This window comes from Chrysemys picta, chromosome 2, assembly GCF_011386835.1.
Source record: "Chrysemys picta bellii isolate R12L10 chromosome 2, ASM1138683v2, whole genome shotgun sequence".
Taxonomy (NCBI): Eukaryota; Metazoa; Chordata; order Testudines; family Emydidae; genus Chrysemys; species Chrysemys picta.
The window spans coordinates 243,424,580-243,436,287 of record NC_088792.1 but is presented as its reverse complement, the minus strand read 5'-3'; positions in this window follow the sequence as shown (position 1 = coordinate 243,436,287).

Genomic DNA, 11,708 nt, shown 5'->3' with positions numbered 1-11,708 from the left:
AAAATAATTAAAAATCTAAACATGAGAGAAAAGCTGACTTGACCAATATTAGTCACCGTGTTTATTGTTAGCTTTGGGAGGCACTTGTATGATATCTGCACTATAGTGATGATGTGGTATAAGAACCTTTAAAGTCACCCAGCACAACTAAAGATACTACTGTATTTACCTCACGGTATCTGATGAGAAGCTAAAATGGAGCCTGGAGCCCTTGCCTCCAGCAATCCTAACATATCCCAGTGCAGGGCTTATCCAGAGCAGATGGAAAGCCCACACCATGTTGAAATGGTCCCACTCCAGCAGCTCAGCCAGTGAGAGACAGTGATGCATCATAGAAGATGTAATCCAACCATAGACAAAGGAAAACCCTCTCATATGTTTTCAGCTCCTGTTCAAATATTTTTCGTTTATGTAGGAGGAAGGAAAAATTCCAAACGTATTTCTTATCACTTATATTCTCCCTGCATAGACCTTTTAGGGACTGTCACTTTCAGTTGCTAAAGTTGATTTATTGCAGTGGATAAATTGTGTAGTTGTAAATTAAATAGAAAAATACTGATGCACCATCTGTTCCAAAATGGATTAAACTAGCGAGGGTCAGAACTGAGACATACAGACCTAGAGCCTTAAAATTCCATCTGTATTGCAGGAAGCAGTAGTCTATGTTATTTAATGGATTTCACCCTGCAGGACAAGATGGTAGCAAGCTTACAATTGAAAGAGTAACACAGAGAGATTTTCAGTAAAGACTCTAAATGCTGTAAAAGCACAAACATTTAATTGTACAGTCTGTGAAAGGCTGTATTCTTTTTTCATTTCTTGGTATTGATTTATACTAAGATTTAGTCATAAACATAATCTAGGTAAATAAGTGGTTAATAATTCTTACTTTAGACTCTGTAAGAGCTGGAGTCCTGTAGTTCCTCATACTATGGTGCTGATTTACTTCTTTAATTATAAATATTCTGTATAAAGTCTTTCACTGATATAACATTTTGCAAGATATCAATATAAAGGACAGTAAAACTAAGAAAGATACCATTATGTGAAACAAGAATTATGAACTTTGCCCAAAATATTCAATTCTTCTATTAATCTGTCTGGTTATTTGTTTAAAAAAACTCACCAACAAAAAGATTTAACCTTGTTAGTGATATTATGTTAAAAATATGAAAGTCACTCAGTTCATACAATGCAATAATCTTGCTAAATCTCAAGAAACAGCTATTTACAATGCTCATTTTAAATTAGTTAAATGAAAACTGATGATTCCATTATAAGTAATGCATATAGCACACCTATAGTTAAGGTTACCTGACATTTTTCATTATAGGACACTGTTTTCAGATCCTTATAGCTTCAAACTTTAGCCATTTGGGCTGAAAGTTTCTATGCCAGCTGTCTCCTCAGGCTGAATTATTTTGGAAAATTTCAGCAAAACATTTGAGCCATTTCTCAGAACAAAGTTAACAAAAAAAACCCCCAAAAAACATTGTTTGTCCACATTGGTTTTAAGATTCTTTTTATTATTTTGTTGAGAAGATCTAGCTCCTCTATACTTTTTAGTAGGGACTTGGAATTTGACGGGGTGGCCTTTGCGTCGAGGTGTGTGAGTGCCTTTGGCTAACCTTATGAAAACTTGCCCAAATTATGAGCCTCTGAAAAAAATCTCAGTTCACATATGCTTAAATGAAGAAAGTTGCTAGCATTTGGCAGCTAAACTCTGAAGATTCCATCTGCGCCAAGCATGTACTAGCCCAGTGCTACAGGCCCTGAGCAGAACTTTCCCTCCAATTGTTCCTTCCAAACCAATTGTGTTTGGTCCCTGCTATGGGACCAAACACAGGAACTGAGAGGAGGCAAACTGATTCTCCAGTGCTCCCCATGCTGGCACTCAGACAGTGAGGAGGAGAAGGAGGAAGCTATCTGACTGGAATATGAAGAGGGAGACAGATGAGGAACCAGCTGGGGTACTGGGAGGAAGAATCAGGATGGGAGGAAGAGAGATGGGAAAGGCTGGGCTGAGGAGACTGGGGGAGGGAACTGAGATGATGGGTTAGGAAGTGGGAACTGGGGATATGGGGAGACACTGGGACAGAGAGACAAGGAGGTCAGGGAGAACTGCCTCATTCAGTGCCAAGCCTGCACCTGTTCTAGAGATGAATCAAGGCTCTGTAATGAATGAGCACTCCCGCCTCGTTTGTTGTGGAACTTGGAATGTGCATGGTGAACATGGCAGGGGTTTAGGCAATTGAATGTTGCCCTGGAATCTTTCTGCCTCTGCCACAGAGTTACTGTGTGATGCTGGGAATGTCGCTTACACCAGACTTCTCACAGATGTCATAACAGGGTGCACTCTTCTATTGAGAGCCTCATGCTGCTGTGTCTGGTACTGCAGTCCTTTTCCTGCTCCTGGAATCCTCCTGTAGTTTATCAACCTCACTTGGTGGGTCTTCAGTAGCTTGGCCCTCCAGCTGGGTCAGACAATCAAAATGACCCCTTCTGGGGTAGCAAAGAGTCCAACAAACCTTTATCTGCCCTCACCAGGATCTTTAGCCCCAAGCTCTGGGCCCTTTAAATTCAGCCCTTCACTTGGGCTTCCAAACAAGCCTTGTCCCCCTTCTCAGGGTTTACACCACTTTGCTGGTGGCTTGGGGGCAGGGGGGAAGGGAAACCCAGGCCTGCCCCCTATTCCAGGTTCCAACCCTCTTCCCACCCAGCCCCTTTATCTCAATGCCTCTCTCTCCCAGCTTAAGCAAATGCAGCCAGAACCAAGCTCTGGTTATCCCTTCAGCTCATCTGGCCAGAGGGGCCGGCTGGCTGGCCAGCTAGGGTGACCAGATATCCTGATTTTATAGGGACAGTCCCGATATTTGGAGCTTTTTCTTATATAAGCTCCTATTATCCCCCCACCCCCGATTTTTCACACTTGCTATCTGGTCACCCTACGGCTGGCCAGCCAGCCTGCCCTCCCTTCCTTACCCCTCTGCTCCAAGCCAGGAACTGAACTGCTAAACCCATGCAGTTCTTTTAACTGAGCCTGCTGGGCTCTGATTGGCTGCTTCCGTGATGCCTCTAGGCAAGCCTGGAAGACCTGCCTTCACTGCTCCTTTCCCAGGGCTGGGCATAGTAGGATAGTGTGGCCTTCTGTAGGGAGCCATGAAAGCCAGGTACACCCCATCACAGATGGCTACTATGTGTTCCTCATTTTCTGGGTGCTCAAAGCGAGACCCCCTGCAACTAACGTCAATCAGAGCTGTTTTCTGAACATATGAAGTGCTATAGAATGATGAATTGTCTGAAAAATCAGGTCACAGGCATCACAAATTGGGCCAACACTTTTGATATTAGTGTTTCTGTGCCTCAGTTGCCAATCTGTAAAATGGGAATTATAATACCACCTCACCTGATAGGGATGTTGTGAATATCAATGAATGTCTGTGAAATGCTCAGATGCTACTGTGATGAGTGCCAGAGTGTGCATAGTAGTTACAATAATTACAACTACTGTGGTCTTGGGAATATGTTGCTGGGTACCAAACTTTAAAAAAAAAGCATAAAAATATTCAAAAATATTATGCAAATAAACAAATGCTAATATAAAAAAGAAAAACAAAAGCAATGGAATGTAGACCTGACTTGACCAGAGTAACATGGGTGAGATCTCTTTTCTTGGGAGATAGAATTAGAGAGGTAAATGGAACAGCAGGCTGGAAACAGAATGTCTATACTAGCTAAGATAAGGGGGGACACCAAAGGAACCATTTACAATAGATAAGATAACAATGAATAATATATGCCTGGAATGTAAGATGAGGAAAAGAGTAAGCTGTGCATGAACAGTGCATGGGCAGAGCATGCTGTACAGGGATTGGTTCCTAAAAAGTGACCAAGCCAACCCCAAAACATATAATGATATTAAAATCCATTGCTCCTGTAAAGACTCAATATTCAACACTTTGCCATTTTAACTGGAGTTACTAAACAGTTCAGTTTAAGCATAGCACTGGGTTGGTATAGATTAAAAATAAAACACATTTATTAATAACAGAAGATAAAAGTTAGAAATGGTTGCCAGCAAACAAAAGTGAAAACATGCATTTAAAGTCTAAAACTTAACCTAGCAAGTTTTGGTTCAAGGCTTTGATGAAAATGGCCTTTCTCATCCCCAGTCTTCCAGCAAGATGATGACTGACTCTTTCCTTGGCCAGGATCTCTCCCAGAGGCCCAAAAGTGCTGCTGCCTTTGCCTTCTTTGAGGAAAGAGATAACTTGGGGTTCTCTGCCCCTCTCTTTTATAGTCCCACTGGACCTTTGAAGTGGATTCTTCTGAAGGTTACTCTTCAAAGTAAAGTTTATTCTAGCAGTAAAGAAGGTGATGGAGTCTGGTGGTGAAGGAGGCTCCATGCTCTTTCTCCTCATCTGTTTGCTGAAATGCAAATTTGCTGTGTCTCTTGCCATGCCCTCCCCCTGCTGCCTTGAGGACCCTGTTTATAACTTATATGTAAATTGATGTAAACACACATAGCTTTGTTTAGGACAGGCCTGTTTAACAACTTTTGCCTAGGCAGGACTGTGTGGTTTTGTACATGTGCTAATAATACCATATAGGGGGATTTCATAAGTTTACATATAATGTTGCTACATACATTTCACCATGATATCATTGACCAGCAAGTTATTAATTTTCATATTTTGTACAAAGATTATTACAGTAGTGTGTAGGGTGTAAATACAGGGGAGCTTAGTGTCACAGGTACACCCTATAGCCATCCCCTTTGCTTGAGTCGGATTAACCCAGCATTGCTTTGCTGTTTGCCAAATAAAGGAACCTGTGTGACGAGACTGGGGAACCAAGTGGAAGAGATCTCAGGGGAAAATCCAACACACAGAAAAGGCCATGAGAAAATTAATAATTCTGTCTTCAGAAATGGGTTTGAATGGTATGCAGTAAATAAGGCATAGGCCAACATACTGAATGAACAACGAGGAGAAAACAAAATACTGAATAGCTGCTCATTCAGTGATGTCCATCCATCCTGTGCACTGAATGAGCCAGGGGCTCCTTGGAAAAAATGATATTATGTATACGTACAAGGGGGTTGAGTCATGGCTGCACAGGCAATGTTAATTCTGGCATCTCCTAACATTAGAGGCTTGACTTTGCAATCTTAACTTGCTTTTAACATAGTTTTGTGTGTGTGTGTGTGTGTGTGTAATGTTAAATATATATTTGGGTTTAAATGTTTTTATATTCATACTCACAGTTCTGTCTGGTAGCGCCTTCCATGATAGGCATAATGAATGTTCTTCTCACTCTCTGTAACCCCTGGACTCAGTGAAGAGTGACCTCTCTTATCTGACAGGAGTTTTGACCTTTGGAGCTGTGACTCAGGTCAGGTGACTGGGGCCAGGACGAATCTCTTACCAACATTCCTAAGTGTCAAACCATTAATGCACTCTGCAGAGTATCTTACTTCTATTCCCCCACTACTTCTCTGGTCTTTCTCATCTTTTGTTCTCTGCTCCTCCACCCCAGTCTATGAAAGTTTATGTTGAGTAGTGGGATCATGAGCTCAAGGAAGCTTCTCCACTCCCACATACTTTCTCCCCCTTGTCATTGCTCTAGGACGGCACATTTTTGGGTGGCAGGATTATCTAACATCTTCCCTAGTAGAATTGTATCATCAGAGGTGAATCAGTCAATCATCTCTCTCTTTTCAGGACTTTTCCTTTTCCACCCCTTTTTGCCTCCCCAATGAGAGTTTGGCATGAAAAAAAAGTAGCTAGACCTTCCTGTCTCTCTTTTCCTTTCTCCTCCTCAATGGGATTTTAACATCAAAGGTGACATCCCACTCTCCCTATCCTCTGCTCTACCCACTGTGGGAGTTGCAAGATTCTGAGATCAGAGGCAAGTCACCCCTAAACAAATCTGTGATCATTTTTATTGCATCCTGTTAAAAAATCCCCATAATCTTATTGTACACTTACAGGTTATTGGCTTTCCAATGGTACCATCCACATCCAAATCAGATAACAAATGGCAGTGTCTTTCATTGAGAACATATTCATTTATATTTGGGAACCTCCGTATGGGAAATTTCTGTTTCAATTTGTCATTCAATTGACAACAGAAAATGGCTAGTTCTCATGCTGTTGGTTGGAGAGCGTAGAGGCCACCAAACACGTTATGTGGCTCCAAGATGTTGTGTCCTTAACCAAATCTGACATGTTATGGGATAGAATGCATGTGAGGGACATGTGTCTATTGACACTGTCCAGCCATCATGTTTTAGGTCTTCTAGAGGGTCTTTTCCATCCTGCTCTGAGTTGGTCAAAGTCAAAGATGATTCTCGCAGGGAAGTTGGTAGGCATTAGGAGCAGAGAACTATACCACCTTAGAGAGCACTGGGCAACCATTTAAGGGAGCGAGACTGGTTTAGTCAGAAGGCAGATCTCTGCATTCAACTTAAATTAGTACCATTTGGCATTTTTGACATTCAGAGATGCTTTATCTGAATGATGTCCAACTTTTTTTCTATCTTGACAGTGAGGGGTCATGTTTCAGTCCCATAAGTCAGAACACTGACCACCGAAGCATTTTATTTCCTCAGCTTCATCCCTTTAGTTATCAGGGTGTTCGGTATATGAATGACTTGATGTCATTCACTCTGGGTGGTCTACTCTAGTTCTGGTCAGCTAATCAATATAGAAACAGAGGGCATGGCATGCTGGAATGAACATTTCAGCCAGATGCTAAACCACCCCCCCGTCACTCCCAATTTCTTTGGACCCAGACATTAAGGCCGCTGCTAAGTTGACACATTCTGCACAAAATGATCCTGGCAAATTTACTATAGACAATGTCCACAGAGATGTAAAGGTGCTTGTGGTGGGGCGATTGCCCACACTCAGAGAGGGTAGGCTGCAGCAGGTCTAGGCGCCTGCGCAGCCGCCCAACCAATCAGGAGAGGGCTTACTGGGAGCCAATCAGAGTGCAGATTGGAGCCAGCCAATCAGAGCCCGGCGTAGCCATATAAAAGGCTGCCCAGAGCAGGAGCAGTCAGTCTGTCCCAGGCCTTCAGAGGGGAAGGTCTGTCTCCAGAGCTGGGAGGCCAGCACCACGGACAGCGCAGTGCAGGCCAGCCTGAGTGAGTGGGAGAAGGCCCTACTCCATAGCCTGCTAGGCGGCAGGCCTGGGAGGAGGAGGCCTAGCGTAGCGAAGGGCTGTTGGGGAGACGGTCCAGAGGGATAGTCAGAGGAGGAAGGAGAAGGAAGACAGTGAGACTGTCATACGAGGGCCTCTGGACCGGGACTCAGAGTAGTGGGCGGGCCTGAGTCCCCCCCCTCCTTTTTCCCCCTTTGTTTGCTGTGCTACCCCACGCACAGCCACGGGCCGCAGGGAGCGGCCGGTCAGAACCACACCAGATCCTAGACTGCGAGGATCGGACTCGAGGGTGTGGGACTGTTGTCTAACCCCCCCCCCCGAAAGGGGGTGTGAAGAGGCAAAAGGGACACTGTCGGAGGACAGTGCTCCGGAAGAGGACGCCGACGTTGGGAGCAACGCAAGTCCGTGCACCCCACAGAGGCGAGAAGACAGGCGGAACGCCACCCAAAGAGGGCGCTCTACTGGCGCAAAACTAATTCCCCGAAGCGGCCAGGAGGAGGCGCCACAGCGGTGAGCTACCGACTCTGTCACACGTGGTGGAGAATGCGGGCATAGCGGTCCGCCCCTGATACGAGGGGCCAGCGCCAAGACTGCGGACTATTGCCAGAGCAGTGTCTTGCGCAGACAGACGGTCGACCCAGATTGTGGGTACAGACCCGGACCCACCAAAGGGGTCCAGAGTGAGGGGATTGAACCGGGAGTAACCCGCTGAACCCCAACATGGAGGCTGAGAAGTTATTAAAATGGCTGCTAGAGAAGCAGCAAGAGCAGTCGGCCCAGCAGCACCAGCAGCAGATGCAAATGCTGCAGCAGATGACCACTCAACAGCAGCTGCTGATGACTCAGCACCAAGAGAATCAGCAGCAGCTCCTCCGAGAGTTGGCCACCCAGCAGCGGGTGCAGCAGGAACATTTGGTGCAACAGATGGCCGCACTGTTACGACCGGCAGGAGGCACCCCTGCCGACCCCATGGGAACTGGACTGTGGGAAACCCCAGGGGCACTACCGATACGTCTCACCAAGATGGGGCCCGAGGATGACCCAGAGGCCTATCTGGTGACATTTGAACGGGTGGCGACTGCTGCCCGGTGGCCCTCAGAACATTGGTCCACGTTACTAGCCCCTTATTTGACGGGGCAGGCTCAGGCCGCATATCGGAGCCTCGACCCCCGGGAAGCGCTCGAGTACGCCCGAGTCAAGGCGGCCATCCTAGACCATACCGGCATTAGCCCAGAGACCTACCGACAGCGTCTCCGCAAGGAACAATATCCTCCGGGGGCCCGACCCCGCGCTGTGGCCCAACGCATCCGAGACCACTGCTGGAGATGGTTGAACCCAGAGGGCCTGACGGGACCCCAGGTCGCGGAGATGGTAGCCTTAGAGCAGTTCACCCAGATCCTACCCCCGGGAGGGAGGGCCTGGGTACGACGGCATCGCCCGGCCACCCTCTCCGCAGCAGTGGCCTTAACGGAGGATTACTTGTCGGCAGAGGGGGCGGAGCCACCACCCCGAGCGACTGGAAGCCTTGGTCGCAAGGGCGGCGCAGAGAAGGTAAATTCTCGTGGGGCGGGAACCTCCGAACCACTGGCAGGCCACAGCCATGGGCGTCTGAGGCCCCCCAACCCTGAACCCCGACCCAAGTTACTACCAGGGACGACTTGGAGGGAGCGACAGCCCCCAGAGCGAACAGGCCCCCCCGGAGGAGGCACAAGCCCAGCCGAGTCCCGAGAGAGGTGCTGGGACTGCGGTCAAGAAGGACATTTCCGGCGAGATTGCCCTTTTATGGACTGCAGCTACGGGCAGGCCTGGACGGCCGGACAACGGGCCCGGAAGAGAGGGGCAGGAAAGTTGATAGTCCCGGTCTGGGTTGAAGGGAACCCCACCAATGCCCTCGTAGATTCGGGGTGTAATCAGACCCTCATACGAGAGGGGCTCGTCCCAAATCTCAATCTTTCGGGGCCCCCGATCTACCTACAGTGTGTGCATGGGGACATCTGCCAGTATCCCACAGCCTGGGTCAAGATGGGAGTAGGCTGCCGAGAAGAGGGTCTCCGGGTAGGAGTGGCCCCTAGGCTGGCCTACCCAGTGGTGTTGGGACGAGATTGGCCCGGCTTCAGAGAGATCCTCCTGAGATACCAGCCGCCCAAGCCCCGACCAGCCAAGACCATAACACCGGGGACGGGGCTGCTTGGGAGCAGGCTAAGGGATGACCCCGGCGAGGGGACCTCCTCGACGGCGGAGACCCCTGCGAATTGTCACTTAGGCCAAGAAGTGACCTACCTGGGATACACGGTAGGAGGGGGGAAACTAACACCCCTGATTAGCAAGGTACGAGCCCTCAGAGATGTACCCACCCCCACGACGAAGAAACAAGTACGCCAGTTTTTAGGACTAGCTGGGTACTATCGTCGTTTTGTGCCAGACTTCGCATCTATAGCCGCCCCCTTGTCAGATCTAACAAAGAACTCCCGACCTCGACAGGTACGGTGGACTACGCAATGCGAGCGAGCCTTTAACACACTCAAGGAACGGCTCACTCAAGAACCAGTACTACGACACCCCGACTTCGCAAAAGAGTTTATACTCCAAACAGACGCTTCGGAAGTCGGCCTAGGCGCAGTACTCTCCCAGGAAGTAGACGGGGAGGAACACCCGGTACTGTATTTAAGTCGGAAGCTGTTCCCCCGAGAAAGACACTTCTCAACAATAGAGAAAGAGGCCCTGGCAGTACGGTGGGCTATCGACGCCCTCCGTTACTATCTGCTAGGGAATAGTTTTAAATTAATCACAGATCACGCCCCTTTGCGATGGATCCACAGCATGAAAGACACGAACGCGAGAATTATGCGGTGGTACCTTGCCCTCCAGCCTTACGACTTCCAGGTGCTCCACCGACCGGGTAAGGCCCATACTAACGCCGATTTCTTCTCCAGGCTAGGGGAGGAGGGTGAAGAATCGGGTCAAGGAGGGAGATCCTTAGCGAAGGGGGTGGTCTGCGAGGGGGCAGCCAAGCCCCCATCCAACTGCCGAGGTCCTAGACAGTCAGCCCTGACGGCAGAGGATCCGTCACGGTCGTACGGGGTGTGTCCCAAATGCACGGAGAGCGTGAAAAGAGGGAGCATACCCCAGCCTAGGCAGACGGTCGTGGGAGAAGAACCCTTGCGGGAAGCCCCGGTGGAGGACCAGCACACCCTCCTGGAACCGCCGGGGACTGTGACTTCTCCCAATCGAGAGGGAGCCTCGCTGTGGGAAGGACCAGCCGAGGCGGTGGACCACGAGACCCGTGGAGAATCAGGGGACCCGTGGGACACTCCGGCAGCTGAACGGATAGGAGGCAGCTTCAGGGAATCGACAGGCTGGTACGTCGGACCTGGTAAGCCTCAGCGTGTTTCGGTGGGATCCCCCCGCTGAGGCGGCAGATAAGCCGGGTTGCCTGGTAGCAAAGACTAATTTCCGTGACTTTGGGGGCCAGTAGGCCATGGGGTCCCGCGACAAGGGCTATGTTTCTGGACTGTGAGCCGGTAAGCCGAGCCACTGTGGGATAAAGGCTAAGTTCCGAGCTCCTGAACATTAGGCCGATTAGGATATCCCCCCCCCCCCCCGGGAAGGTTCTTAAGGGGGAGGGTGTGTGGTGGGGCGATTGCCCACACTCAGAGAGGGTAGGCTGCAGCAGGTCTAGGCGCCTGCGCAGCCGCCCAACCAATCAGGAGAGGGCTTACTGGGAGCCAATCAGAGTGCAGATTGGAGCCAGCCAATCAGAGCCCGGCGTAGCCATATAAAAGGCTGCCCAGAGCAGGAGCAGTCAGTCTGTCCCAGGCCTTCAGAGGGGAAGGTCTGTCTCCAGAGCTGGGAGGCCAGCACCACGGACAGCGCAGTGCAGGCCAGCCTGAGTGAGTGGGAGAAGGCCCTACTCCATAGCCTGCTAGGCGGCAGGCCTGGGAGGAGGAGGCCTAGCGTAGCGAAGGGCTGTTGGGGAGACGGTCCAGAGGGATAGTCAGAGGAGGAAGGAGAAGGAAGACAGTGAGACTGTCATACGAGGGCCTCTGGACCGGGACTCAGAGTAGTGGGCGGGCCTGAGTCCCCCCCCTCCTTTTTCCCCCTTTGTTTGCTGTGCTACCCCACGCACAGCCACGGGCCGCAGGGAGCGGCCGGTCAGAACCACACCAGATCCTAGACTGCGAGGATCGGACTCGAGGGTGTGGGACTGTTGTCTAACCCCCCCCCCCGAAAGGGGGTGTGAAGAGGCAAAAGGGACACTGTCGGAGGACAGTGCTCCGGAAGAGGACGCCGACGTTGGGAGCAACGCAAGTCCGTGCACCCCACAGAGGCGAGAAGACAGGCGGAACGCCACCCAAAGAGGGCGCTCTACTGGCGCAAAACTAATTCCCCGAAGCGGCCAGGAGGAGGCGCCACAGCGGTGAGCTACCGACTCTGTCACAGTGCTTAAGAGAAATAAGGCAGCAGGAATCTGTGGAATTCCTGTGAAAATGTTAAAAAGCACTGGACCAGTTATTCTTTTGTGGCTGCAGACACTGTTCAAT